Source organism: Oryctolagus cuniculus, chromosome 4 (genome assembly GCF_051225735.1).
Source record: "Oryctolagus cuniculus isolate XC-2025 breed Fujian yellow rabbit chromosome 4, ASM5122573v1, whole genome shotgun sequence".
Lineage (NCBI taxonomy): Eukaryota > Metazoa > Chordata > Mammalia > Lagomorpha > Leporidae > Oryctolagus > Oryctolagus cuniculus.
Genome location: NC_142870.1, coordinates 70,460,486 through 70,488,193, shown reverse-complemented (window position 1 = coordinate 70,488,193; position 27,708 = coordinate 70,460,486). Strand labels below are relative to the sequence as shown.

At 41.1% G+C, this 27,708-nt stretch overlaps 1 protein-coding gene across 45 annotated transcripts in view; it reads left to right on the top strand.

Moving 5' to 3' along the window:
• ZBTB20 (zinc finger and BTB domain containing 20) overlaps positions 1 to 27,708 on the top strand; it is an 873,240-nt gene that overhangs the window by 684,415 nt on the left and 161,117 nt on the right. For all 45 annotated transcript variants that reach the window (XM_070072132.2, XM_070072130.2, XM_070072148.2 and 42 more), the window contains one exon: positions 15,914 to 15,953. The gene's annotated coding sequence lies outside the window, so the exon portion shown is untranslated. The remainder of the gene's footprint in view (positions 1 to 15,913; positions 15,954 to 27,708) is intronic.

Sequence of the window (27,708 nt, the reverse complement as noted above, 5' to 3'; positions counted from 1 at the left end):
AGTTTGGGTGACCTTAAAAAATAGTTTAATTAGAAACACAACTAGAGAGACCAAAATTTAAGGAGTTGAGGAATAAATGGGAATTTAGGAAGCTTGAGGTAGCAAAAATGAAGGAAAGCTCAGGCCCACAGAAGATGGTTTGCTGCTGGTTAATTTATTGTGGTTGTTGTTTGTCATTTTATTTTTAAAATTAATCTATGTTTATTTTATTTGAAAGGCAGAGAGAGAGACACACACACACACACACATAGATACTGAGAAAAGAGAGATCCTCCAACATTGATTCACTCCCCCCAAATCCCCACAACAGTCAGGACTGGGACAGGCCAAAACCAGGAGCCTGGAACTCAGTCAGTCTCCCAAAGAAGGGTCAGGGACGATGTATCTGAGCCATTACCTGCTGACTGCCAGGAAGCTGAAATCTTTAGAAGGGGAACTGGGACTCAAACCATCTCATTATGATACAGGATGTGAGCATCCCAAGTGATTTCTTAATCCCAAGCCAAATGACCACCCAGTTTGTTACTTTACATGAGGGCAGCTAACACATGTCAGTAGCTGGAAAATATGAAGGGCTGGCGCTGTGGCACAGTAGGTTAATCCTCTGCCTGGGGCGCTGGCACCACATATAGGCACTGGTTCTAGTCCCAGCTGCTCCTCTTCTGATCCAGCTCTCTGCTGCAGCCTGGGAAAGCAGTGGAAGGTGGCCCAAGTCTTTGGGCCCCTGCATCTGTATGGGGAGACCTGGAAGAAGCACCTGGTTCCTGGCTTCAGACTGGCGCAGCTCTAGTCATTGCAGCCATTTGTGGAATGAACCAGTAGATGGAAGACCTTTCTCTCTGTCTCTCACTCTCACTCTCTATAACTCTCCCTATCAAATAAGTAAATACAATACTTAAAAAAAAAAGAAAATATGAAATAAAGGGTTAATTGATGTTAGAAGATCCTGAAAGAAGCAATTGACATTACAGAGAAAAGTCTCTGGGATACACTGGTAGATTCAGTGACAGGGCTTGGTGAGGGGAAATGCCATCTGGTGGCCTCTGTCTTCTCATTGTAAAAAGGGACAAAGTTAGAGGTTGACAGTGAAGGATGGAGGTTCGTTATAAGAAATTAAAAAGAGTTCAAGGGGGCTGGCACCGTGGCTCACTTGGTTAATCCTCCGCCTCTGGGGCCAGCATCCCATATGGGTGCCAGTTCTAGTCCTGGCTGCTCCTCCTCCAGTCCAGCTCTCTGCTGTGGCCCAGGAGGGCAGTGGAGGATGGTCCAAGTGCTTGGGCCCCTGCACCTGGAAGAGGTGCCTGGCTCCTGGTTTTGGATCGACGCAGCGCTGGCCATAGGAGCCATTTGGGGGGGTGAACCAACAGAAGGAAGACCTTTCTCTCTGTCTCTCTCTCTCTCTCACTGTCTATAACTCTACCTGTCAAATTAAAAAAAAAAAAAAGAGTTCTAAATGAGGGGCCAGCAATATGGCATAGTAGGTAAAGCCCTTTGCCTGCAGTGTTGGCATCCCATATGGGTGCCTGTTCAAGTCCCGGCTCCTCCACTTCTGATCCAGCTCTCTGCTGTGGCCTGAAAAAGCAGTGGAAGATGGTCCAAGTCCTTAGGCCCCTGCACCTATGTGGGAGACTGGGAGAAGGCTCCTGGCTCCTTGCTTTGGATCGGCACGCTCTGGCCATTGTGGCCAATTGGGGAGTGAATCAGAGGATGGAAGACCTCTCTCTCTTTCTGCCTCTCCTCTCTCTGTGTAACTCTGACTTTCAAGTAAATAAATAAATCTTTAAAAAAATAAAAAATAGAAAAAGTTCTAAATGAAACTGGGGAATGGAAAAAGAAACTGACAAGGAACTCATAAACAAATGGCCAAGTAGTCCCAAAATCCCAGTTCAAGCCAGAGACCATAATTCTGGAGGAGAGTGAGCCTGTAGTTTTGTTGATTTTCTTCCAGCATTGCCCAGCAGTCTGAGAGCTTAGCAGGTTCATCTGTGCTCCAGAATGAGGTGGATACAGATGAGGATCATAGATGAGGGAATTTATGGAGCTGGTGAATTTTTTTACCATTAATATCCACAGGGGTCCATGGAGATTAATCGTCTGGGGGAAAGAGAAGCGAAAGGAAAAATCAGTCATGACAAGAAGATAATGTACTTGTTCTCTATAGCTGTATACAAGGGAATGTCCAAAAGTTCATGGAAGTGGAAGTACAAGATAATGTGTCATTTCTGTGAACTTTTTGAATATCCCTTGTATGTCCCAGGAAAGAGGCCTGTCGCCACCACACACGTCTGTTTCCACGGATCTCCAAGAAACCACAGATCGTAGACTGAACACATTGGAGGATGGCTGGTCAGGGTTTCATTCCCCACTTGTCACTGATTTAAGGCAGCTTCATTACCACAGTTTTGACAGAATGCTAATTCTTAGGGGGAATCTTAACTGCGCAGCTAAGAGTAGAAGGAAAAGGAACCTCCCACAGGGCAATGGCAGTAGTCCTGACAGAGGCAAATGTTTTACTTCTTGCTCAGATTCCAAAAGTGTGCTGATGCTTCCTCAAGGGGTGCTCTTTTATTTCTGTTATTTTCAGATGCTCGACTTACTCTTTAGAGAGTCTCCAGAGCTGGCACCCTTTGCTGGTCCTCACTGTCCCTTTCTGTTTCTGCTTTTTCCTTGTCCCCCCACCCCACCCCGCCCCGTATCTTTAGGCAGTGAGTGTTGTCATGTCTCGGCAACCTTCCCCTGCCTTTTGACTAAGTGCAGTATTCCCACAAGCTGAGTGCTGATTTCTTTCCCCCCCGAGACGAGTGGGCCAAGAAGTTGGTGCTTGGCTAGAGAATAGTTTTAGGAACTTTACAGATGACACTGAACAACTAATCCCTCATGCCTGTGCATTCAGATGGACCTGGGCGTCTCTCCGTGGCATTCATAAGGGGAGCTCTGCTCCTATGGGCCCTGTCTCCATATGTCAGCCTAGCAAAGTAACCAACCATGTTATTCATTGTGAGATACCATGCTCTACTTAGCCCTTACTTGCTTGAATGAACTGTGATGAACATAATATGCAGGCTTTAGTAGTTTCCTAAACCCTGGGAGAATTCCTAAGCTCCTTCTCTGGATGTTGTCTATATTTAAGTTAAAAAAATAGGATTGGAGGAGTTTCAATAAACAACTCGAAAGAAGTCCCCTTTGCAAATATAAGTCCTTATAGAATTCTGTTGCTCCCCCCCACAACAGTCTCCACCCTCGCACTTCTTTTCCTACTCCTGATCCCATTATAGCTCTTTCTAGCAATGCTAAAAACCAGCTGGTCTGTAGATTAATATGACCAGACATATCATGAATTATTTAAATCTCAAAAGTCCCAGTTTCTCCCACTTCGTCAATCAAATATAGATTATATACATCTATACACACAATATATTATCCTAAGTCTTCTCTGAAATTTTTTGGTCTTGTTGTTCCCTAAAGTTATTTCTAAATTCTTCTTTATTATAAAGAAGTAGAAGAAGGAACCTGAAGAATGGAGGGGAAAGAGTATGAAGACATGGAAGAGAGGTGAAAGTATCCTAGGGGAGTAGGGAAAGCCATGAGGAAAAGGAAGAAGTAGTGGCCTTTTCCCCAGTTCCCTCACATGACTATTAAGTTTTGTTTTGATATTGTTTTCACCCAATGCCCCCAAATGACCTCTTCCTAGTGATTTGTTCTACACACACACACACACACACACACACACAATGTCTGTAACTGACAGCAAATATCCCCTACCTTCCCAGTAGGTTAAAATGTCCTTTTCCCACATCTTAGCATCTTCTCCAGCCTGCCAAGCCCATCACCCACTAACCCATTTATTCCACTCACCCTGCTCTCTATGCTGGTATAGAAAGTGTTAATGGCTGCTCTTAATCTAAAAAAAAATAAGCAGTAATTTGATTTTACTTTATTAACATTCAAAACATAAACAGGTAAACTACATCCTGAATTCAAATATTCTTTTTCTGCTGGTTAGAAATAGGATAACTTCATTTTTAGAAAAGGGATCGATTGGTGGTGTCATGTATGTATTTGTTCACTTCTGTTTATGCAAGATAATAAGAGTATTAACATGGAGGTGGGGTAATGGTATTTATAATTCCATCACCATTGTTTATATAAGATATAAATGTATGAAAAGGGGAGGGAACATTGCTGCTATGTACATTTATTAAGTTCTCCTATTTTTTTGTTTGTAAGTCATATAAGAAGAAAAACAATAAGTTTGAAAAAGAGTTAATGTTCTTTTTATCATACTAGCTTGAAATTTACCTAGGCTGGCTTGGTTCAAAGAATGCTAAGTTATAATGGGAGGAGACCCATAAGTCCAATTTAGACAAGTTATCATAAATGTAGCTATCCTCCCCAGAAAACCTCCTGTTGAAATAAGAGTTGAAAATAAGTTGAAAAAAGGTTAATGTTCTTTTTATCATAAGTTGAAAGAAAGAGAGTTAATGTTCTTTTCATCATGCTAGCTTGAAATTTACCTAGGCTGGCTCGGTTCAGAGAATGCTAAGTTACAATGGGAGGGGACCAGGACTAGAACCCGGGGTGCCGGTGCCGCAAGGCGGAGGATTAGCCTAGTGAGCCGCGGTGCCAGCCAATGCTACATATACTTTTAATAATGGATAGTTGACTAGGGGTGGGACATTCAGAAGAGGTCATTTTCTCATCTATTTCTGACCAAATGTTTAAAATTCTGAAGCCATGCAATGGTAGAAGAACATGTACTATTTCTAGGGAAATAGCCTAGAATTTTTCTTGTCATTTACCAAGATGACAGATTTAACATCTGATGACTCTTTCAAAAGCTCCTAACAAGACCTAGAACTTGCATGGCTCCATTTGTCTGGCCAGGATGTACTTCCAGGATTTATCCATAGTGCTTTTAGTAGAACCTTACACTTACCATCTAAATTAATGATAAATGTTATTCCTTTCTTTTGCTATGACTAAAACCACTCTACACTATATACATTATGTTAAAGGATTTTTTTTAGCATGTGGACATATTCTGTGAAAGCTTTTTCAGTTTCATCATGCTGACAAGCTGATTCCATTAAATCACCCACCATCATCATGTTCACTTTTTCCTTCTTTTTTGAAAAGTTAGAAAACAGTGATCATCTGAGAGTTTTCAAGACATCCACTTTGGCAAAAATAAGTCTAGAAAAACATGAGTCTGTTCCTTGAAATGGAAAAAAAATGAGTTATGTCATTCTTTTCAGCCTTTTTCTTAAAGCTGTTCAAGATAGGAAAGAGGCTATGGTTCTCTAAAATATTTTTCCAGTAATACAAGATATTTTCTAAATGTCCTGAATATAGATCAAACTTCTCCACCTCAATGATTATTGTGTATTATTTACTATTTAAACTGGACACTGTAAGAAGTTGAATGAATGACATGAAAGGATTTCACTCAAGAAGTTTTGCTATTTATGTGTCCTTGGATAAAATGCTATTCGATAACATTTTAGGGTCACACTGCTGTTTTGAATTAGGCAGAAACATCCCTGCCCCTCCCAACACCGTGCTTTCTTAACTTGGAGGGAAAAACAGTCATATGATACTGCTGCTGCTGGGGCATTGACAGCAGTGAGTGGATGTGTGAAATGAGAAAAAACTGCTCAGGGTGGCACTCGTTAACTCGGTGGAGTTGTGAGTTGGTCACTTCCCGTGGGCCAGCTCACACAGGAGGAATCATGCATGTGCAGATTTTCAAAATTCAAAGAAAACTGGGAACCCTGAGACTCCGGGACACACACTGATGGCCTTTGAAGGCAAGAAAGGAACCCCTTTGTGCAGGGAGTCGTTTGGGCTTCCCTAGTCAGAGATGAGCAGACTTCCCTTGGGGTGTCTGGTGCAGGCCACCATCAAGCCCTGAGAATGAATCCATCATTTGAGAAAATCTTGGCAAACCTGGCACTTCTGGGAATTTACCTCTGTTGACTGTTTGTAAAAATCCTGTCTGGCTCCATTTGTTTTTCATGCGCCTTATTTTCTGGGTCCATCTTGGAAACAGCATAATTTCTTCCTGACTGTACGAGTGAATCTTTTATATTTCCATAAGTGGGTTTCCCGGTGTTTCCCAGCCTGCCCCAGGTTCCCAGCCTGCTGAGATCAGCTCAGCCATGGTTTGGCCTGAACGACACCCACTAAGTTGCTTAGTCTTAGCCTTTCGCGCAGGTTCAAGAGCAGGCAGAAAGCATTCTCGATTCCTAGTTCTCCTTAGCAGGTGGATGAAAGGATTCAGATATTCACAAGGAACTTGCAAGGGCCAGGTTTGCTTTTTGTTTTTAAAGATTTATTTGAAGGAGTTACACAGAGAAGGAGAGGCAGAGAGAGAGGTCTTCCATCCTCTGGTTCACTCCCCAGTTAGCCTGAACAGCTGGAACTGTGCTGATCTGAAGCCAGGAGCGAGGAGCTTCCTACGAGTCTCCCACGCAGGTGCAGGGGCCCAAGGAGTTGGGCCATCTTCCACTGCCCTCCAGACCATAGCAGAGAGCTGGATAGGAAGTAGAGCAGCTGGATCTCAAACCGGCGCCCATATGGGATGCCAGCACTGCAGGCGGTGGCCTTACCCGCTACACCACAGTGCTGGCCCCTCAGGTCAGGTTTTCTAGGACAGAAAGATACTGTGAACATCTCCTTGACCTTAGGAAGAGGCTACAACCAGTGGACATTAGCCAAGAAAACACAAATGACTCTCATCAAGTTGCCATGCTTTTAAATCATTGTGTTTTCTTGTATTTTTGCCTAATATACTCTGACTTTAGTAGAAATGAGACTTCATGGAATAAATGAACTAAAAGTCCCAATATCATTACAACTTCTGAGAGGAAAAAATATATATGATGAATGCACATATATGTAGAACTCTTTCTCTGAAGTTCAATGACAAGTAACATGGGCTTCTTGAGGGTAGGGAAGCAGGTAACCCTGGTAGGGAGTAGAATTGGAAAATTGGAAGAATGCAGGACAGAACCCACCACCATACCTGATACACACACACACACACACACACACACACAATCACAATCACAGAATACTGCTCTCGTTACCTGTGAAACAAACTAAATTTGGATTTTGTAGAGGCAGTTAAGAAAATGCAAATCTCCCTAAGAGGAAGTATTAAAACAATTAAATCAATACATTTTTAGAAAACTGAGAGCAAGTTGTGGTTGGGGTAGAGGGCTGACTGACAGTGTTCGTAAAGAAGTAGTGCGAGGCACTGTTTCTTTTGCTTCAACTGCCTGTTGATAGGAATGTGGATGTGGAAATAAGAAAGGATGGCGGGAGAGGGCAGGGTGTAAGCCCAGTCATCTCTAACAACCTATGTGTTCCATTTATTGTACCAACCACAGCTTTCTGAAATTCAAGTTTTTGGTTAGCTCGACACCTTTGCTGTTCAGTTCATTCCTGTCATTGAAACAACATAAACAATGGCTACACACACCAACCATTATCTTAGTGAGGTTGTCAAAGTTAGCTTAATGGTGACTTTATTTTCCATAGTGATGCTGCACAAAATGCTTCCTTTGATAAAGGTCGCAGACCTCCATCCTCCCAACTGCTGATCCCAGTGATAACCAACCCCGAGAAGTCATTAGTGTAGAGGAGAACAATCTTCTATTCAACTCAGTGATGAAGAAATTGGCATAGTTTGTCCCTTTGATTTGTGTTCTTATGAAAATAATGGGTTGCAAAGTAAAACTACACTTATTTTCTATCTCTTTTTTAACCAGATCTTTACAAGTTACATTGGAACTGAGGATTTTTCCCTCTTTTTCTAACAAAGGTTGAATAACATTCAAAGGTTTTAATAGCCAAAGTCCATCTTTAGAAGTAGCTTTCTTCTATAATGTACTGCCAATTTCTTATGTGTGTATTTTGACCTTGCTGCTGCCTTTGCTATGGGCTGCCTGTTGATTGGTACATGTTAGTGCTTTGCTTATAAGAGTTGGGCAATAGTTCAGTGATCCAGTCCAAATCTGGGCCATAGATAGAATGGGCTCATTTTCTATTTAAGAAATGTGGCAAACTGCTGTAAATGAACTTGGTTCAGACAAGGTCACTGGAACTGTTCATCTAGCCCTGTGTGCTGTATGTAATGGACACTTCTTCTGAGCTCCAGAGCTGCAAGGTAAATAGAAAGCCGGTGACTTGCCACCCCTGTTAGAGCTGTTCCCTGAGCCTGTTACTAGATTGACATTCAGAATGTACAGGGCTCTTTTTGGTTGTTTAAGGGAATTGTTCCCAGGTTCTCCTGATATCTTTTTAGATATTTCTGGGAATGATAGTGAATTCTTATATGTTGTTTTCTGGACTTTTTTTTCTATTTAATTAGAAATTGTGTTTATATGCATATTCAATACAGGTTTATGAGAGATTCAGGTAAATTTGTAGACACAAAAGAATTAATTGTTAGATGTTTTGCATTGACTAGTCATTATGCTAAAACTATAGTAGATTCATGTACATTTTTCCTCATTTTGTTTGTGTCATATACGTTTAGCAAATTGAATCGATTTAAAAGCTCCGTATACTATCTTGCATTTCATAACTTACAGATTATCTGTGTTGCCTAATCCTCCCTAAGTTGTAGAATGTATTTTACTCAACTATATTATGATTCTGTATGGTTTTAAGGTCAATGTTTCATAGGATTTTGTAGAATCATACAGAGCTAAACGGACTGGAGAGGTTATTGAATTTGTCCACCTAACCAGAGGGCAGAGCTGCATTCATTCCATCCAAAGTAGATGAGGATCTCTCCTGTTTTTAAAAATCTAAGAAGAAGGAAATTTCATAAACAGCTCTTAGCAGTCTATTTGGTTATTTAACACTTGCATATTAGGAATGTTCATCTTTAAGTCCTAAATTCTTCACTTGATATTTAACATCATTTTGCCCTAGGACAAAAGTGCCAATCATTATCCTCTTTGCAATAACTCTTCTTATAGTCCAAAACCTATAAAGACATACCTCAGTCTTACTTCCCTAAGCTAAATTATCTCAGTTCTTAAAAAAAATTTACTTTTGTTTTATAACTCTTTCTGCATTCGAGTGGCAAAGGGGACTGTTTTAAAAAGATCTGTCATATATGATGCCTCTGAGAGAGACACTGCATATTTTAATTTCACTGTGCAGCTATGGAAATAGCCACAACTTTTTCAGTATATGCTGATGGACAGAGCATTTGTGTTCATTTAACCTTGAGGTTTAAACTTGTTCCCAAAAAAGTAACTGACTCAGAGCACTGACTAGACCCAAGAATAAAGAGCATCAGTTTTCCTAATCTTAAAGCTCATCTTGCCCCCACTCCTAAAACACACTAAAATTAACTTTTCCTTGACCTCTTGCTGGTGCTATTTATTTACTGATTTAACAACTTTTTTCTATCATCTTTGTCTCCTAAAATAGACAGACAGCATTTATTCAACAAACATTGGAGTGTCATGCTGTGTTTAACACACTGTGTTAGGCTTGGGAGAGTGTGAACTGCTAGCAAAGGCTCAGAGACTAGATGTCCTCTACGAGCTCAAGGAGCAGCAGATAGGCTGTCCTAATAGATAAGAAAGTAGTGCTGGAAGAAAAAAAAAAAACACTAATGAGATGAGTAGGCGTCAGATTGTGAAAAGTCTTGGATGCTCCTAAGCAAGTAGTTGTCGGTGACAAGGACAAAAGAAAGATTTTTCCAATCTATATACAGAAAGCTCTTTCAAGTTTCTGAAACACATACCTTGCCCATGGTGTCCTCTTGGTTCAGTATCTAACAGATGCTTGGGTACTAATACCTACTTAATTTACCTTTTGATATAAATGTAGTGCTGTAATTTTCCCCTTGTATCATTTTTGTTTGTTTCTTTGTTTTTAAAGATTTATTTATTGATTTGAAAGGCAGAGTTACAGTGAGGCAGAGGCAGAGAGAGAGAGAAGTCTTCCATTGCCTGGTTCACTCCCTAAATGGCCGTAGTGGCCAGAGCTGAGCCGATCTGAAGCCAGGAGCTTCTTCCGGGTTTCCCATGTAGGTGCAGGGGCCCAAGGACTTGGGCCATCCTGTACTGCTCTCCCAGGCCACAGCAGGGAGCTGGATTGGAAGTGGAGCAGCTGGTACTAGAACTGGCACCCATATGGGATGCCGGCTCTGCAGTCAGCGGTTTTACCTGCTGTGCCTCAGCGCAGGCCTCCCTTGTATTGTTTTTAACCATTTAGGGGGACATTTTGAATAAAACAGCCTCCTATTCACACAGAACTGGATGTTTCTTCTCCCTCCTGCTGTGCCCATATTTATTCCAAAGCCCTCTGAACTGTGTTTACATGCTGATGAGTTCACCTATAATAGGCACAATCTTTTTCTACCAAATGGCATTAAGGGTATGAGCTACGAGCTATGAGCAGCATTAGCACCAAATGCCTCTAACTGATTGGATCACATAATAACAGTGCCAAACCTTTTCATCAGCCCCTGAAGAATATCAATTTAATATAAATAAAACATCCTGATATGCAGTCTGCTTGGAATATACAAAGCTATAACTTCAGAAGTTTGAGATATGGAGGGAAAGGTAGTTTGGAATCCCAGAGTAAAGGGTCTCAGAATATCAGCATGCTCAAGAGCTGGGTCTACTTTAGAAGCAGCAAGAAACCACAAAGTCAACACCTGCCGCCCCTTTCGGCACTACTACTTTCACTTCCTTTCAGTCTTTCAGGCCTTCTACCTGTACCAATCAGGGGGGCTAGGGAGAAGTGTTAATTGTATTTTGGCAGTGTCTCAGATTGAGCATCAGTCCCAGATCTCCTTGCTGTACTTTGGTTTTTAAATCCTCTCTCTCTGCTGATCATTACCTTACTTCATGACAGAAATTGTTGCAGGTAGATACCCTTCAGGCTTGTTATCCTGGCATCTTAAGGAACAATCAAGCATCATTATGATTTCCTTGTCATTTGTCTCAAGGTAGATCTACAATAATACACTCTGAAAAGTTGACCTCAACATATAAATGGCCATGTTTGACGTTTGTTGTCTTCTTGATGAATGAGAAGACTTCAAGAAACTTTGGGGAGACCCCAAAGTCCCAGTGTGAGGTGCACGCATGTCATATGTAGAGATGAATAACACTTCCACCCGAGTTTAACTTGTGAACCTTTTGCCAGGTAGAAAATAGAGAATTAAAATCTCCTAAATTCAAGATGCATAAAATGTCACTAAATCTAGCATAAAATTTCTTGAATCTGTCAGATAAAGGAAATCTTGTATCCTGAGTGAAATTGGAATATCAATTGACAGGAATCTATGAAGCTGGCACTTATTTTGAAAGACATACAAATCTTAAAAATCCAGTAGTGCCTCATCCTTTGAAAATACTGGGAGAGAAAAAGTGTTAGGAAAATCATTAAGATAGAAATCTTCATCCTACTGTTTGGAATGAGTCCCACATATGAATTAATTACTACAATAATTCTAGGATATTAAATGGTGTTAAAATGATATCTTTTTCCATAGAAAACAAAGATATAAATCTATCTAGCTTCTAGAGAGAATAGTTGAAGGAAGAAGACTGGAAAGATTAAAGGCAAGTCCAAGAGGTCATTTCTGTCCTGTTGTCACACCATTTACCCTCTTCAGCGGAAGGATAAGTGTTGAGCTTCGTTTTGTCTGAATCCCACAGCTCTGCCACTGATGCTAAATTTCTGATTCTAAATTTCTAATTCTAAATTTCTGATTCATTTATGATGAATAGGTTCTCCCTTTTCTGTTAAAAGTAACCAATTTTTTTCAGTGGATTATGATTATTTTTTTTCACCATTTTTTTTTTATTAGCAGAGTTAGTATCACTCTTTGTCATGTGAATCCCATGTACAGAAAGACCCTTGGACAATAGTGTTGCCTGGCTGGGAGTTAGTCAAGAAGAATGAAGAGTCTGACAACCCGGATTCTGTTTTTAACCCAGCCAGATACCTCAGCTGGCAAGTGGCTCAGCTTCCTCACCATAAAATGGGTATAATAATAGCTTTCCTTACCACTGTGAAATATTTAGAATGCAAATCAAGCCAAACCTTTCTCCTTCCAAAGAGAATCTTAAACTAGCCTGCATAATCCTGAATGAGCCCAGATTTCAAGGGGAAACAAAAAGTGGGAAACACCTAGAGGTAGTGTAATTTAGTGGTTCAAAATAAGTAGACTTTGGCATGGCACTGACTCACTCAGATGCCAGCAGCTGTGTGATTTGGGGTAAGGCTCCTCATTTCTCAAACTCCCTGCTTTCTCTCGTAAATTGGAAGTAGCCGTATTTTCTCTTGTCGAGAGGATTAAATAACACACTGTTAACACGGCTTCTCCAGCTCTTCCACTTGGGTGATCCTCTGTTAGCCAGTGATCCAGCCCTGAGGGTGCCTGCGGAGACGGGGCCTGCAGTCAGCTGCCACAAACAAGACTTTTTAGTGAAGGCTCAGATTTCACCCCAAAAATACACATTTTGTTTTCTCTCCTCAGTGCTTTCTTGTCTATTTCACTAAACTGGAAGTTCCACGAGGCCAAGAACAGTATCTGTTGTGTGTCTCCCAGAGTATCCAAGAAGTAGACACCGAGTCCATACCAACAACAGGAAAATTGTCACTCCAGGAAGACAGCCGTGTTTTTATTATTATTTATTTTGTGGCTTTGCGTACTTTCTCTTACACGGCTCCACATCCCTGAATATACCCAAATCCCTGCATTTGTTTAGCAAGATGCCTGAAACCACAGAAGAGGCTCAGCAAAGAGTAGGTCTTGCTGTTGCATCACTTCTCTGCTCCACACTCCTCCAGCCTGTTGTGGCTGAGGATTTATGGAATCTTTATAGAGGACCTGGGAGGTGGGAGTCTGCAAGGACTTTAAAGAAGCCCACATGTCCCTGGCCCCACACCCTCACCCACTTAGAGTTCCTTTTTTTAATCTACATTTTCTCTACTGCTAGCTTCAGTTTCCAAGGTTTTGCTAAAACTTCTCGGAGGCAATGACCTGTGGATAGGATTGAGAGGGTTTTCACCTCTTCCTGAGGGTGACTCACCTGCAGTTCCTGAGTGGCCGGCATGGAGTCTGGAAGCTTTTTGGAACTTGGTATTTGGAAAGGAGTTCTCCTAGGGATCTGTATCACCTGAAAAAGTTCAGATCCACTGCCCTAGAACATTATGTAAATTGAAATTAGAACTGATTAATCTTTACAGTTACAATTAATAATACTTTCCATTCCTTGGAGATTGACACATTATAATGATTTGCACTCAGAAATCATAAAACTGGGATTAGACTTCACCACCACTCAGCCCCCTCCTTTCTCTCTCCTGATGCCCCCCAACCAGGTTTGATGTCCTGAATTATTTAGCCTTTACAGTTTTAAATTCTTTTGCTTTGAACCTAGCAGGCAAATATTTTTATTCTAGTACAAAACTATTATATATAATTCTTTGCATTTCAGATAAAAACAACTTGTAGACATATGAAGTGAAAATCACTTAAGTGGAAAGGGCACATATTGATAAAATAGCTATTTGAATTGAAGAAAAATAAATCTATGTAGATTAATACATGGCCTCAAAATTGCATAGCAGATTGTAATTCAATCAAGAAGTAGGGTTTTTTTTTTTAGTGTTTATGAACATTTGTGAACTGTACAAAAACTCTGAAATTAAATTTTTAGCTATGCTATTAAATTTGGGATCAGTTTTACTAGGTATATTTTGGTTGTTTTTTATATATAAGGACAACAATTCAGTTAAACCAATACAATCTCCAATTTCACTTGGCTTTACTTTTGTCTTCGACTGCAACATACACTATGATTTTTCTCTCCATCTTGGATTCCTGTCATTGACAGCCTGCATGTCATTTGACATCCAGGAAACATAGTTTTTCATTCCAGACCTTGGATATATTAGTCAATCTGGGTACAATTTACATTGATCTCTTTTGATCACATCAAAAATTTAATTTTGACTAATTTTTACAAATAAATTCTCCTTAAAGTTTAGAAAGGAAAGTTCTAGCTATAACAACATAAACACTATGGTTTTGGAAGACCACACTAGAAAATTATTGGGTTTATAACATGCAACAGAAAAGTGATCATTGAACATATTTAACAAAAAAAGTGATAATTATATTTTCTCCTTTTCCCCAAAGGTGAGTAAAAATATAAGCTCATAGTATGGGTGGGAGAGGGCAAAAAGGAAGAAAGGAAAAAATAGAAAAGAGGAAAAGGTAAGAAAAGACACAAAGAGAAGCACAAAGAGAAGACTAAAATGTAGCAAAATTTACAGCTTTAAAGACTGAATGCTACTTGATTTTTTAAATATTTTTTATATTTCAAATTTGTAGGTATTTCAATAAATCACATATAATCTAATTATCCTCTTAAAAATTTCATTAAATTCATCAATTTTGTGGAAGAGTTTGACAGTGCTGGAGACCCCCAATCTCTCATTGTGTTCTTGTGCATTGTGATCCAGGCTACAAACTCTCGTCTTCGCTCTTCCTGTCCAGGGAGGGCGTCCTCCATCACCCCTGCCTGGGCCTGGCAGAGTTTCACATTGACCACACAGAAGAAACCATTTCCTTAGATGAATCTCCATCATGGTACATTTGTCCACAAAACTTTCTGGGACTTGAGATCTCTATAATTGCTAGTTTTTTGCTTTAGCCTTTTTCACTGTGGTTATTTAATCAGGTTCTTCTGCTTGATCTCCTGTAATAAAATTTGTTTTGCATTTTTCTGGAGGCCTTGTGTGAAGTGGCTAAAAAATCGTGATGTCAGAGAGACAAGTATCCAATCAGCATATATTAAGTTCTTGATGTGTTTTCATGGAGCCAAGGTGGGGGGCCTGCTTTGTTTTCTCAACATCCTTGTTTGGTTTATTAATTTCTCGTGCATCTTCTATTACTTCCATGTTATCCTTCTATATAAGAGAAGCTATCCCATCCCAGGTTGTTTGCCTTGTACTTTGAGATTGCAAATGAATTAGTTTTTAAACATAGGATGAGAAACTGCTAAAAAGCAATTCCCCCAAAACCTGACATTTTCATCATTAGAGATGTGTGTGGAAGGGGAGAGATACTTTAGGTTAAAATCACTTGATGAGATTATTTCCTACCATACAGGAGACATTCCTAGGCTGGTGAGAAAGTGTGGAAGAGGCAGTGTTTGAAAGGGAAGCCAAAGCGCTGAGGCAGACGTGGCCATGTTATACTCAATGTTAGCAATGCACAGCTACACATGTTGAATCTGGGGGTCTTGTGAACATGAAGCATATTAAATTTTCCCTTAAGAGAGCCAGAGTTTACCAGGGCTTGACTTATCTTTCTCAAAGTGGCTAAAGTCAGTAATGTACTATATAGAGTAACGCTTTTAGCTGTCCTAATCAGCGCTGCCCAGCCGAACTTTCAGCGATGCTAAGTATGTCCTATTGTCTGTGCTGTCCATTAGCCAATAGCCACGTGTGGCTCTGGAACACTTGAAATATGGTTAGCGTGACTGAGAAGCTAAACATGCAGTTTTTAATTAAATGTTTAAGTATTTAGATTTAAATAGACAAATGTGGCTAGTGGCTATTATATGGAATAGTAGAACAGCTCTAGAAAATTTCTGTATGATACAGATCAGAATGAAATCCATAAAGGGAGATCTTGGCACTCCTTGTACTGGGAAACGCTATGCTGGTCATCATAGCAGGGGAATCACACCTTTGGAAAAATTTCAATCCAGATCTCCTTTATTTAGGGACTACAGATGACAAAGTGGACTCGGTGTAGAAAGAACCAATCCCATTTACACTCCAATTTGCTTCCCTTCTCCCCACTGTAGTGTCACATTTGTTTCTGATTCCTTGTTTCTTCTTTGATTTACAGTTCCTTGACCAGCAGTTGGTGGCCTGCCCCTTCTCTTTATGTAAGTAAAAATGGTTTTTTTACATTTTCAGATTTGGGAAATTTTGGTCTTTGTTGGCATTTTTTAGTAGGCATTGTTGTGGTTTCTGGCGCTGCTTTCGTGTGCATTAGTTTCTTTCGTGTTTCGAGTTGCTGCTGTTGGTGGTAGCAGTGAGTTGCCTTCCAGCGGGAGGCTGGAAAGACCCGCGGCCCGAGCACTGTACTTTTATAAAGACGGCCCTTCACTTGGCTGCAGCTGCTGTTTGCAGAAGTCACTGCTCTTCGAAACCGCAGCCTGCATTCTTCAGTTAGACACCAGCAACAGTTGGGCTTTTGCTCCACTGAGCATCAATGAGCAATTATTATTCTTCAGTTATGCACCCATCCTTAGGGCCAATGGTTTGTAACTTCAACTCTTAGATCGGAGCTTTCCTTTATTGACAAAATTTCTAATATCCTTTTACCATGAAGTATAAGACTGAAAAGTAAATAAGCTAAAATTTGTGTAAAAATTATAAATAGTCTGGGGGAAAAAAAGAAATATAGGATTCATGTGTACCAAGAGGTTTAGAGAAGGAATTTTTTTTTAAACAAAAGATGGAAAGACATTTAGGAAAAAGTAATAAATGCTTTCAGATTAATAAAAAAGAAACAGAACATTTATTAGTAAAACCCAAACTAGTCCAAACTGAGTGGGTTTGGATAAATTTTATTTTAAGCTGCTTGAATGAGGGTCTGGGGTAGTGAACCCAAGTAATCAAAGTCGCTATAAGAGACACTACCCGAGAGGGCCTTTGGGTAGTGATTGTCACCTAATGTGCTCAACAATGGTCGGCCTCCTCGTGGCCATATCTCATCCTGTGGTAGGGGCTGTCCCTGTTTACAGCAGGATCTCTGACTGCACTGACTCCTCACTCCGAGGTTTTTCTTGGGCTGGCATCGTTTGCACAGAAAGGAGGTTCCCACCAACATTTCCTAGAAGCCAGTGGCAGATAGATTTAAGGGAGCAGAATCCCCCAAGGATGCTAAAGCTCAAGTCTGACATGATATTGTATTTGACAGAGGAGGGAGATTGATTAAACTCCCCAAAGACTGTGCTGTGTATCATGCATTTATACAACAGAGGTAGGTCCTGCTTGCCCCCAACAAGTCTCTTTATTCCCTATTCTCAGAGCTTATAGAGCAGATCTGTGAACGCTGTGGAAGATGTCAATGTGGGTGCTTATGGCTAGCACTTTACATCCCACACCCCTCCCTCAGTCACCTAGCACTGCGTATTTCCAGTCCTCTGACTGGCAAATCATTTCTGTTACAGTTCTTTTGTGTAAAAACAGTTCACATAATAGCTCTGTGTTAGACAAGACATTAATCCTCACATCACCGGGATGAGTCAGCACAGTGCACTCCTGCCCGCCTGGCTCAGCTATTATGACGTCAGCGCTATAGGGCACGCCTCAGACACAAGCAGTACAGGGGACTGTGTAATTGATTAGAAATCGAGGGGGAGACCTTCGAGATAAAAAAAAAAAACATAATTGAATGGCTGTGTCTGGCTCATAGCAAAGTGTGACACTGATTCTATGCTATACCAACCACCAGTCGGGCAGTGTCCAGGAAAATCCAGTGTTTTACCGAGTGATAAGGCTGGGAGAAAGTCCTGGAGTGAGCTGATAGTCCATTCAAGTCCTCATGACCTCATCCCTCCCCTGGGCCAGACTTCATGCTTGCTTGGATTGTTCCAAATCCTGAGGCTGCCCATATGTCAGCAGGGTGACAGGGCCTATGACAGCACTACTGTCCTTAAGCGCCCCATGGACACAGCTGATGGCTCTAGGGTGGTGCCCCTGAGACCCATCAAAAGGAAAAGAAAAGTTCCTTGGGAACAAGTCAGAACATTATCTCCCCAGTGCTTCGAGCTCCAAGAAGCTCTTTAATGGCCTCCTCTAGACAGGTGCAAAATTCAACCCATCCGACCTTCTGTCTTTGGTACCGCATTTAGTCCAATGTCCCAGTCTGGATTTGACCCAGATTTCAATAGGATCTGAATAGCTGCCAGGCATTCCCCCGAGTTTTTCTGTTCCATTCCTCTTTAGCAGAAACAAAGAGGAGCCCTCCGTCACCTGCCACGCTGATTTAAAGCAAGAGGCACAGACTTGCCCTGGATTGAGTTCTCAGCTTCTGGCTTCAGCCTGGCCCAGCCCCGGTTATTGGCAGGCATTGGGAAGTGAACCAGCATATGGGAACTCTCTCTTGATCTCTTTGCCTCTCAAACTAAAAAGCAAACAAGAAAATTCAAGAGACACCAAGTGGCAGCCAGATAGAGGAGCTCAGTAGTTGGGTGGCTAGAGCATGGTAGTCAAAAGAGGAAGTGCGAGAGATGGGGTCGGATGGTATATGCCATGCAAAGGAGATTGGGCCTGCTGCAGCAGAATCAAGGAGGCTTTGATGAATTTTAAGCAGATTTATGATTTAGAAGGAGTGTTCTGGTGACAATAGAGATAACTGGCTGAGAATAGAAACACGAGTGAAAACCAAGGGCCTGAGCTGTGCGGTAGGGATGGAATGGAGAGGAGAAGCTATTTGGTAGTGTTGTCACAGGCATTAACGTTTGCATAATTCTAGCATATCTTGGTTAACTGCGTAATCCTTGCCCTCTAGGAGAAAGGCAGATATGTTGTGGGGAGCCAAATTTCAGACCAAAATACTTCCTCATGGGAGCCTCACTGGAGACTTCAATTTGAATCTGACCTCAGTCTGAGCTGCTGTCCCCTGGTCTCTGAGGGCGGGGTGGGGTGGGTGTGTGTCTCCTTCTGCCCATGGAGGGCACGGGGAAGGAGGAGGGCAGGTGAGGAGAAGACATTCGTTGTGTCCTGCTTTTCTCTTCTTTCACCTGGAAATGAAACTGTTTCGTAATAATATCCCCCTAAAGTCAATCAATGCCCCAATTTCCTATCATTTTCCCATTGCTGCCTTTTTCTAAGCAGAATTTCCAAGCCATTGAACTGAATTGCAACTTATGCACAGCCGGGTGTTGAAACAATTCAGTATATTCATTCCTTCTCTCTGAATTAGAGTTCACCATAAGTGTGCTTTTCTCTTGTTCACTTTGGGCTGCCAGGACAGTTTAAAGGAAAATTTCAGCAGCTTATGTCTCATGTACCCTGTTCTCGTTCGCAAATGGTAGGATGTGCGTGGGTGTGTTTAACTCTTCTCTATATTGCTTTCTGGAGAAAGGTTTGAGAAGATGAACAAGACAAGGAGTAGAGACCTATTGAAAGCCCAGGTCCCCCAGTGACCTGAGTGTGGAACGTAGGCTGGTGATCAGATGGTCAATTATGTGTTTGTCAAAACACAGTGGGCTGCATTCCAGACTGCCAGCTTTAGAGGCCCAGCTTCTGCCAACCAAATGTCATCTGGGAACATGCAACACTGGGCACTGTGAAGGAGTTTGAAATAGACCATGCCACAGCCAACCTACTGCCAGTCTTATAGCACCAATATGGCATGCACAGCCGGGCCCCATGTTTCAGAGCTCAGGAATTCACTGTGCTAAATTCAAGAGGTCAGATGGGTTCATGTTTTCAAAGCCTATGTTCTCTGCTTTGAACACTGTGACTTGCTCCTCAGCAATTTCCAAAAGATTTTTCCAGTCACTTCTCTGTGGAAACCACGCTTTTCGTGATGGTTATAAGAGCCTTGTGACTGTCCCAGAGAAGGGGGGGGGGGGGGATAAACTTGCTTTGACAATGACTGTGATTCCAACAGAGGGATTCCAGCTCTGGGGAAATTACATTAAAGGTGCATAGCTTTTTAAAATATCAGGAACCACCTTGGCAACTTATAAAAAGCAGAAGGGCTTTGCCTATTTTATAAAGTGATTTGCATATACCTGCATAAATAATGTCCCCACCTGTACTTTTATGCATTTAGGTTGAATAAATTAAATTCAGTGATCTTTAAAATATTCACTGTCTTTCATTGCTCAGACACCAGTTTCAGGACTCTTGTTCCTCATTGTTTTCCTGTGGTAGTAGTGTTTTCCTTTTTTTTTTTTCCCTGTGGTCTTTGGACTAATTCAGAAAATCAAAACACTCTGCAGACCAATAGACCATAATCAGGAACGTTATCTCCCTCAGCTGGCATTTCTCTTAGCCTTTCTAACTGTCAGACCATGCATTGCACGTATTTTTCATAAGGGAAAGTTGGAAAGTACATGTAAATACAGAACACAATAGGATTAAGCTGCACTACTTACACGTAAGTCGCAATTTGGGTGGATGCACACACCTCAGGGACACTCTCATAGTAACCTTTCCTTTCTTCTGCAATTGCCACAGACTCCTTCAGGGACCATCTAGCTACTACTAGTTAAAACACCCATAACTCAGATTGGAGTGCCTGGGTTTGAGTCCCTGCTCCAGCTGCTGACTCCAGTTTCCTGGTTAATGCATACCACCAGAGGCAATGATGATAGCTCTCGTATTTGGGCTCCTGCCAACCATGTGGGAGACCTGGATTGAGCTGTGTGTGTGTGTGTGTGTGTGTGTCTGCCTCTCAAATAAGTAAATTTTTAAATTTTTTAAGAAACATAAATATAAGACATAGCACTTGTTGCTTTTAAGGAACCTGGTAGTATAATAAATGACTAACTTACAAAATGAATGATACAAATCCAGGAAGCACTGTAAGATTTCATTCATAAGCCTTGAGGGTTGGAAATTTCATGTAAAATATGGTTCAGCTGGGTATTGAAAAATTGGTCAAATGTAATAAGGATGAAAAATAAAATAGTGATAGTCTAAGAAAAAGCACCCACCTTAGCATTGGGATCTTTGAGGATGTCCTTAAATACCACCACTCTCGCCAACCTAGATTCAAAACCTATTGAAAATAAGGCAAAAGAACCCATAGCTGGGAACCACCATTTTTGACAAACGTTTGCTGAAGAATGTAGCTTATATGAGAAATAAAATGGGCTTGCTGAGTCCCTGGTCTTCACTCAAAACTTTAGAAAAGCCCACCCAAAAGGAACTATTTTGCATCCATCATAAGAGCAACACTTGTTCAAGGTCAGTAACTCCCACTACTATTAGTAGAAAAAGAAAAGAGAAAGAGGCTGTTTCTGCACTCAAATCTTGGATAGCTTGTTCTGCTTGGATGAGAAATGTTGGACCAATGGCTGTCTCACCAACAAGATGACTCACCTCTATGGGGAAGAGGTGAGTCATCACAAATGAGGCAAGAGACAGGAGTGTCTTGAAAATTTCACTCTGGACATGAGGAGTAAAAAAGCAGCATTCTTATCAACACAAACATGCATAACCTTGGAACCAATAGCAGGAGACTACTAACGCACACCTTGAGAGGCAGCAGGCGATGGCTCAAGTACTTGGATCCCTGCCACTCATGTGGGAGACCCATATTGGGTTCCTGGCTCCTGGCTTCAGGCTGGCCCAGCCCTGGCTATTTCAAACATATGGAGATTGAACCAGTGAATGAAAGATCTCTGTCTGTCTATGTATCTCTTTTCTCTCTCTCTGTCTGCCTTTCTAGTAAAATGGAAATAAATAAATAAAGTTTTTTTAAAAAACACAAAAATTATAGCAAATCTTGAGAACAGATTGTAATCAATAGAGTTATAGGACTAAGACAGAAATGGAGGTGACTGTGGCTGTGAAGGGATCCTTTCTTTCTTTTTTAAGATTTATTTATTATTTGAAAGGCAGAGTTGCAGAGAGAGAGGGAGAAATAGAGAAAGAGATGAGATCTTCCATGTACTGGTTCGCTCTCAAGTGGCCTTATTGGCTGGGTCTGGGCCAGGCCAAAGCTGGGAGCCAGGAACTCCATCTAGCTCTCCCACATGGCAGGAAGTCCAAGCACTTGGGGCATCCTCCACTGCTTTCTCAGGCACATAAGCAGGGAGCTGGATTGAAAGTGGAGCAGCTAGGACTCAAACCAATGCTAATATGGGATGCCAGTGTTGTAGGCAACAGCGTAACCCACTGTGTCACAATGCTGACACTGAAGGGATCCTTTCAATGGAACCATTCTGTAACTTGACTGTGTTGGTGCCCATACAAATTATACACACATATACAAGTGCACATAAGACTGGTAAAACCTGAATGAAGTAGATGGATTGTACCAATATCAGTTTCCTTTTTGTAATACTCTACTATAGTTACATAAGATGTTACCATTGGGAAAAACTGGGTGGAGGGAACAACAGATACCTCTATATTATCTCAAAATTTCACACAAATTTTAAAAAGAGAGATCATGAAAACTTCATGATGGTGAAAGATAAGGGAGAAAAAAAAGTAGTTCTGGGAAGACAAGTAAGGCAACTATTGTAGACAAGAGAAAGAGTGTGATAGTAATTGACTATCTAGAGCAAAAAGGAAATGGAACTGAGAGAAATTTCAGAGTTAAAATATACAAGATGTTCTCATGGATTGGTGGTGGAAGATGAGAGAGAGAGAAGTGGGAACTATGACTCCTGGCTGTTGGAAATGCCACAGAGACTGGGGTGGAGGAAACATTTTATGCTCTGTTTTTGAGATATTCAGTGTGAGGTGCTTTGATAGGTAGAAGTAAGCATATTGAATAGACATTGAAATGTATGCAGCTGGGCTTCAGAAGTAAAATGAAAGTTCGAGATATCAGTTCAGGTAACCAATATGTAGTGGTAGAGAAGCTGTAATGAAGCATGGATGACACTGCCAAGGGACAGGGTTAAATTGAGAAGGAGGCCTACACTAAAACCTGAGGAACTCTTAGTATTTACTCAGCTTCTGCAACTATTAAGTACCCTCAGAAACAGCAGCTAAAATGGTAGGAGGAAAATCAGAAAACAGACAGAAGCCAAAAGGAGAGAGTGTTTCCGAGACAGTGGACAGCAGTGGGAAGTACAAGTCTAAGGACTGGAAAATATACACTGAGTGGAGATTATCATTGACCTAAGCCAAAGCTGTTTCACTGAAGTGGTTTTATCTGTATCTTGTTTGCAGCAGTATAAGGAGAGAATGAGAGGAGAAGAAATAGAGGTGGGCTGGCACTGTGTCTCACTTGGTTAATCCTCTGCCTAGGCACCTGCATCCCATATGGGCGCCGGGTTCTAGTCCCGGTTGCTCCTCTTCCAGTCCAGCTCTCTGCTGTGGCCCGGGAGTGCAGTGGAGGATGGTCTAAGTGCTTGGGCCCTGCACCTGCATGGAAGACCAGGAGAAGCACCCGGCTCCTGGCTTCAGATCTGTGCAGCACCGGCTATGGCGGCCATTTGGGGGGTGAGCCAACGGAAGGAAGACCTTTCTCTCTGTCTCTCTCTCTCACTAACTCTGCCTGTCAAATAAATTTAAAAAAAGAAAAAGAAAAAAGAAATAGAGGCAGCAAATGTGAACAACTCTTAGAAGCTTTGCTGTGAAGGAAAGCAAAATGAGTTGTGATGATATCTGAGTGAAGGGAGTCAGAAGAAGGTTCGAAAAAAGGTTTGGTGTTTTTCTATGTTTATGAAAAGAATAAAGTGGAGAGGAGAGGTTCACTGTCCAGGAGAGAGAAGAGGACGAGGCTGCTTGGTAGGGCAAGATTCCTGATAAGGTAGAGAGATGGAATCCTGAGTGTAACTGGAGGATAGAAGGAGGACACCTCTTCTGCTATTTCAAGAAAAAAGCAGTAAAAGGGGCAGATGCAAGCCCATCTGCAGGTTTGGTACCCATAGGTTAAGAGGTTTCCCAAATGATGGTTTCTAAGGGGTCTTGGTGAGAATAAGTGAGGAGGAGAGCTGGTGAAAGTAGAGGTTTGGGTAAATGAGACATAAAATTGACCAAAGAAGCATAGTAGAATGCTCCTCGGCAGTGTGGGAAGAAAGAAAGGGAAGGTGTGAAACAGAAAGAAAGGAATGGAAACTAATTACCAAGGACTAAGAAGCAGATGGTCCTTGTTATGCAAGGGAGCTCCCCTTTGAGATGGATAAATGAGCGTCCATCCCTAAAGGTGATCTACACCATCAGTCTCCAAAACCAGCTTCCAGACTTGGAAACATACCACAGTACTAGAGATTAATTAAATTCTCGCCACCAGCAATGTAAGAAGTTATGAAGAGGACCAAAAGGAAGTGGACATTCCCAATTTCCAAGAAGTCGGATCCTTTACTCAGATTCATTCTAAGCATTGTGAAATGATAGCTTAGAAAGAGGTGGCAACAGTTACGACATTCCCCTGTTTGAGCACATGCCATTCTGCTAGATTCCCTGTAGGAAATGCCATTAGGGCCATTTGACTCAAAAATAAATTGCACATACATCTGGGGTAAAATTTAGCAGCTGTTGAGCAAAATAGCTGTATTTTTTAATATTTACTTCTTTCATGATTCTATAATTCATATTTATTGTAAAATGCTGAGAAAGTATAGAGTAAGGGGAAAGCATCCATAATCCTACCACACAGAAACTACTATTAGCAAAGTGTTAGATCACCTTCTAAGCATACATTATAAGATTGTATTCTATTATTTACTCAATATTTTAAAATAAATACTTCTTTGTGTAATTACAAACTTTTTATAAATGTTATTGTAATGCCTGAACAATACTCTATCATGTAAAATCCCCGGAATTTAACCTATGATCTATATAGATATTTAGATTATTTTTGGTATTTGGAATATTATGTTTCAAAATCCTTTAAAGTAAGAATTGTGATGCATCACCTCAAACTGTCAAACTTGTAGGAAACTTGAAGCAGACAGTGATGTCATCCATCAAGAAATTGCTCACGCAATGATGTCACCCTAGTAAGAGAGCTAATAATTTCTGAAGACTATAAAAATCATATTGGGATTTTAAAGTAGTTGTTGTGGGGTTACCTAAACAATTTTTCCCCTAAAGTTTCTAACTTTTAATTCTAAGAGGCATACATTTTTTTTAATTTGTTGTAATGATGGTATGTATCAAGACCAAAGTAAAAATCATTCAAAATCTTGGGCAAGAGATAACCACTGTTAAACACTTGGGAAACGTGTTTCTATATAAACCTATTTATTTGTCTCATTTTCTTTCTCTCTCTTTGTTTTTCTCTTTCTGTAACAAAAGGAAAAGGTATTTGCTATTTTGTAACCCTGCTGTTTTCGCTTAACATTGTAATAGGCATTTCTCCATGTTAATAAATACAGATCCATCTTATCTTCTTGTACAATCTAAATTGTCCAGTAAATAGATAATGTATTGACTCAATCACTTTTGATGGATTTTTTGGATATTTTGAATTTTTTTCTTACTACTCAGTGCTACAGTAACTATCTTTATATACACACACATGAACAGGCATTTAAAAATATGCTTCCCTGATTATTTTCTTATGACAAATTTATAGTAGTAGAACTGCCAGAGTAAAATGTATATATTGCTAAAGTGTCTTCTAATAAAGTTGTACCAATTTACCTCCACCAGCAAAAAAAGACACTACCCATTTCTCTGCATCTTTACTAATTCTGTGTTTGTCAACTGTAATTTTTGCCATTAACATGAATATTTTCATATTGGGAGTATGGGATGCATTCTCATTGCATAAAACCAAGGTCTGAAAACTTAAAGAAAAATATATTAAATTTTATTACATGAAAATAAACAATTCTATGGTAGAAAACATTTTTTAAAACCGGGAAAAATATTTGTGACATATCCAAAATATTTTAAGAGTGGTTATAAGTCAACAATGAAAAGATGAATAGCACAATAAAGATTGAGAAAGGACAAATGAGCAATCTAGCAAGTGTTTAGCTGCTTCATCTCCTTTTTGGTTTTGGGTTTTTTTGTTTGTTTGTTTTTCTGGTTTTTTTTTTAGGATTTCTTTTTTTATTTCAAAGGCAGAGTTATACAGAGAGGAGAGACAGAGAGAACTTCCATCTACCTGTTCATTCCCCAGATGGCTACAATAGCCAAGGCTGGGCAAGGTCGGAGCCAGGAGCTTCTTCTGGGTCTCCCACATGGGTATGGGAAACCAAGAACTTTCTCCTTCTTTTGCTACTTTCCAAGACCATCAACAGAGAGCTGGGGGCCGGTGCTGTGGCTCACTTGGTTAATCCTCCACCTGCTGCGCCAGCATCCCATATGGGCACCGGGTTCTAGTCCTGGTTGCTCTTCTTCCAGTCCAGCTCTCTGCTGTGGCCTGGGAAGGCAGTGGAGGATGGCCCAAGTGCTTGGGCTCCTGCACCTGCATGGGAGACCAGGAGGAAGCACCTGGCTCCTGGCTTCAGATGGGCATAGCTCCGGCCGTAGTGTGACCATTTTGGGGGTGAACCAATGGAAGGAAGACCTTTCTCTCTGTCTCTCTCTCTCACTGTCTAACTCTGTCAAATAAATAAAAAATAATAATAATAATAATAAAAGAGAGAACTGGATCAGAGTAGAGCAGCCAGAACTCAAACTGGCACCCATATGGGATGCCAGCACTGCAGATTGTGGATCTACTCACCACACCACAAAAATATCAGCTCTATTGTCTCCTTTTTACTGCAAAGGCTGTGCCCCCTCAAGTTCATTGAGATCACCTTGAACCCTACTTCTTAGACTCCAAAGGCAAGATCTACTCATGTAGAGAATGTTATGGAGAGCAAAGTGCCAGTGGAGGGACCTGGGGAGTTTCTGGGTGGTCCATGGTTAGTACTTCACCTGGTCACATACATTTGTGTTGTGGTTTTTTTTTTTTTTTTTTTTGTCATCACTGTTGCCTAGAGGAGCAGGTGAATTGTTCACTCATGTGAGTGTAAAACTGATCAGCTGCACTCTGCTGTCAGACTGCAGAACCAGTTAACTATTCAGAAGAGAAAAAATACACACTGGCAACATTGCCTGATCTGTGTCTCCAGTGCAAGACTGGCACTGTGCTTCTACCAGATGTAGATGGAGATTTCTGGATTTTTTCTGAAATAAATGCTAGAAAACATGTCATCAGTGTCCTCCACCTTTCCCCTCTCTCTGACTCCTATGTGTATTACTACACACTTGATGAAAGGCAGTGTTTACAGCAACTTCAGGAGAAGTGAAATGTGATAGAGAAGCAAAAAGGCCACAAGGACAGGGTCAACCCAGGCTGCACAGGACAAACTGACAGGGCCTCTTCCCTGTGTTTGGGGTAGGGGACATCTGGATTCTCAGTGTGAGTTCTCTGGGTCTTTCGGAGGGACAGGAGTTGTTGGAGGTTGTATTGAGTGGGAACTGGAGCTTTCCCTACACCCAACTCATCTACTTTAGGCCATTTTGATATTGGATTCTGACTTATTCCTTCTTGGAAAATGAAGCATTACATGGGTCTGGCATTGTGGTGTTGTGGGCATCCCAGATGGGCACTGGTCCATGTCCTGGCTGCTCCACTTCCTATCCAACTCCCTGCTAATGGCCTGGGAATGCAGCAGCAGATTTCCCAAATTATTGGGCCCCTGCAACCCATGTGGGAGACCTGGAAGAAGTGCCTGATTCTGCCTGGGCCACCCTTGGCAGTTGTGGCCATCTGGGGAGTAAACCAGCTAATGAAAGGTCTCTCTCTATCTCTCTCTCTCTCTCTCTCTCTGTCTCAACTCTGACTTCCAAATAAATAAATACATTTTTGAACCAAAGAAATTGAAGTTATATTTAAATTCCAGATGTTTATACCTAGTGCCTATACCATTTGTTCTGCTATAACAAAATGCCCGAGACTGAGTAACTTATGAACTAGAGAAATTTATTTTTCACCGTTATGGAGGTTGAGAAGTCCATTCTCAAGTTACCAGCAGATTTTACATC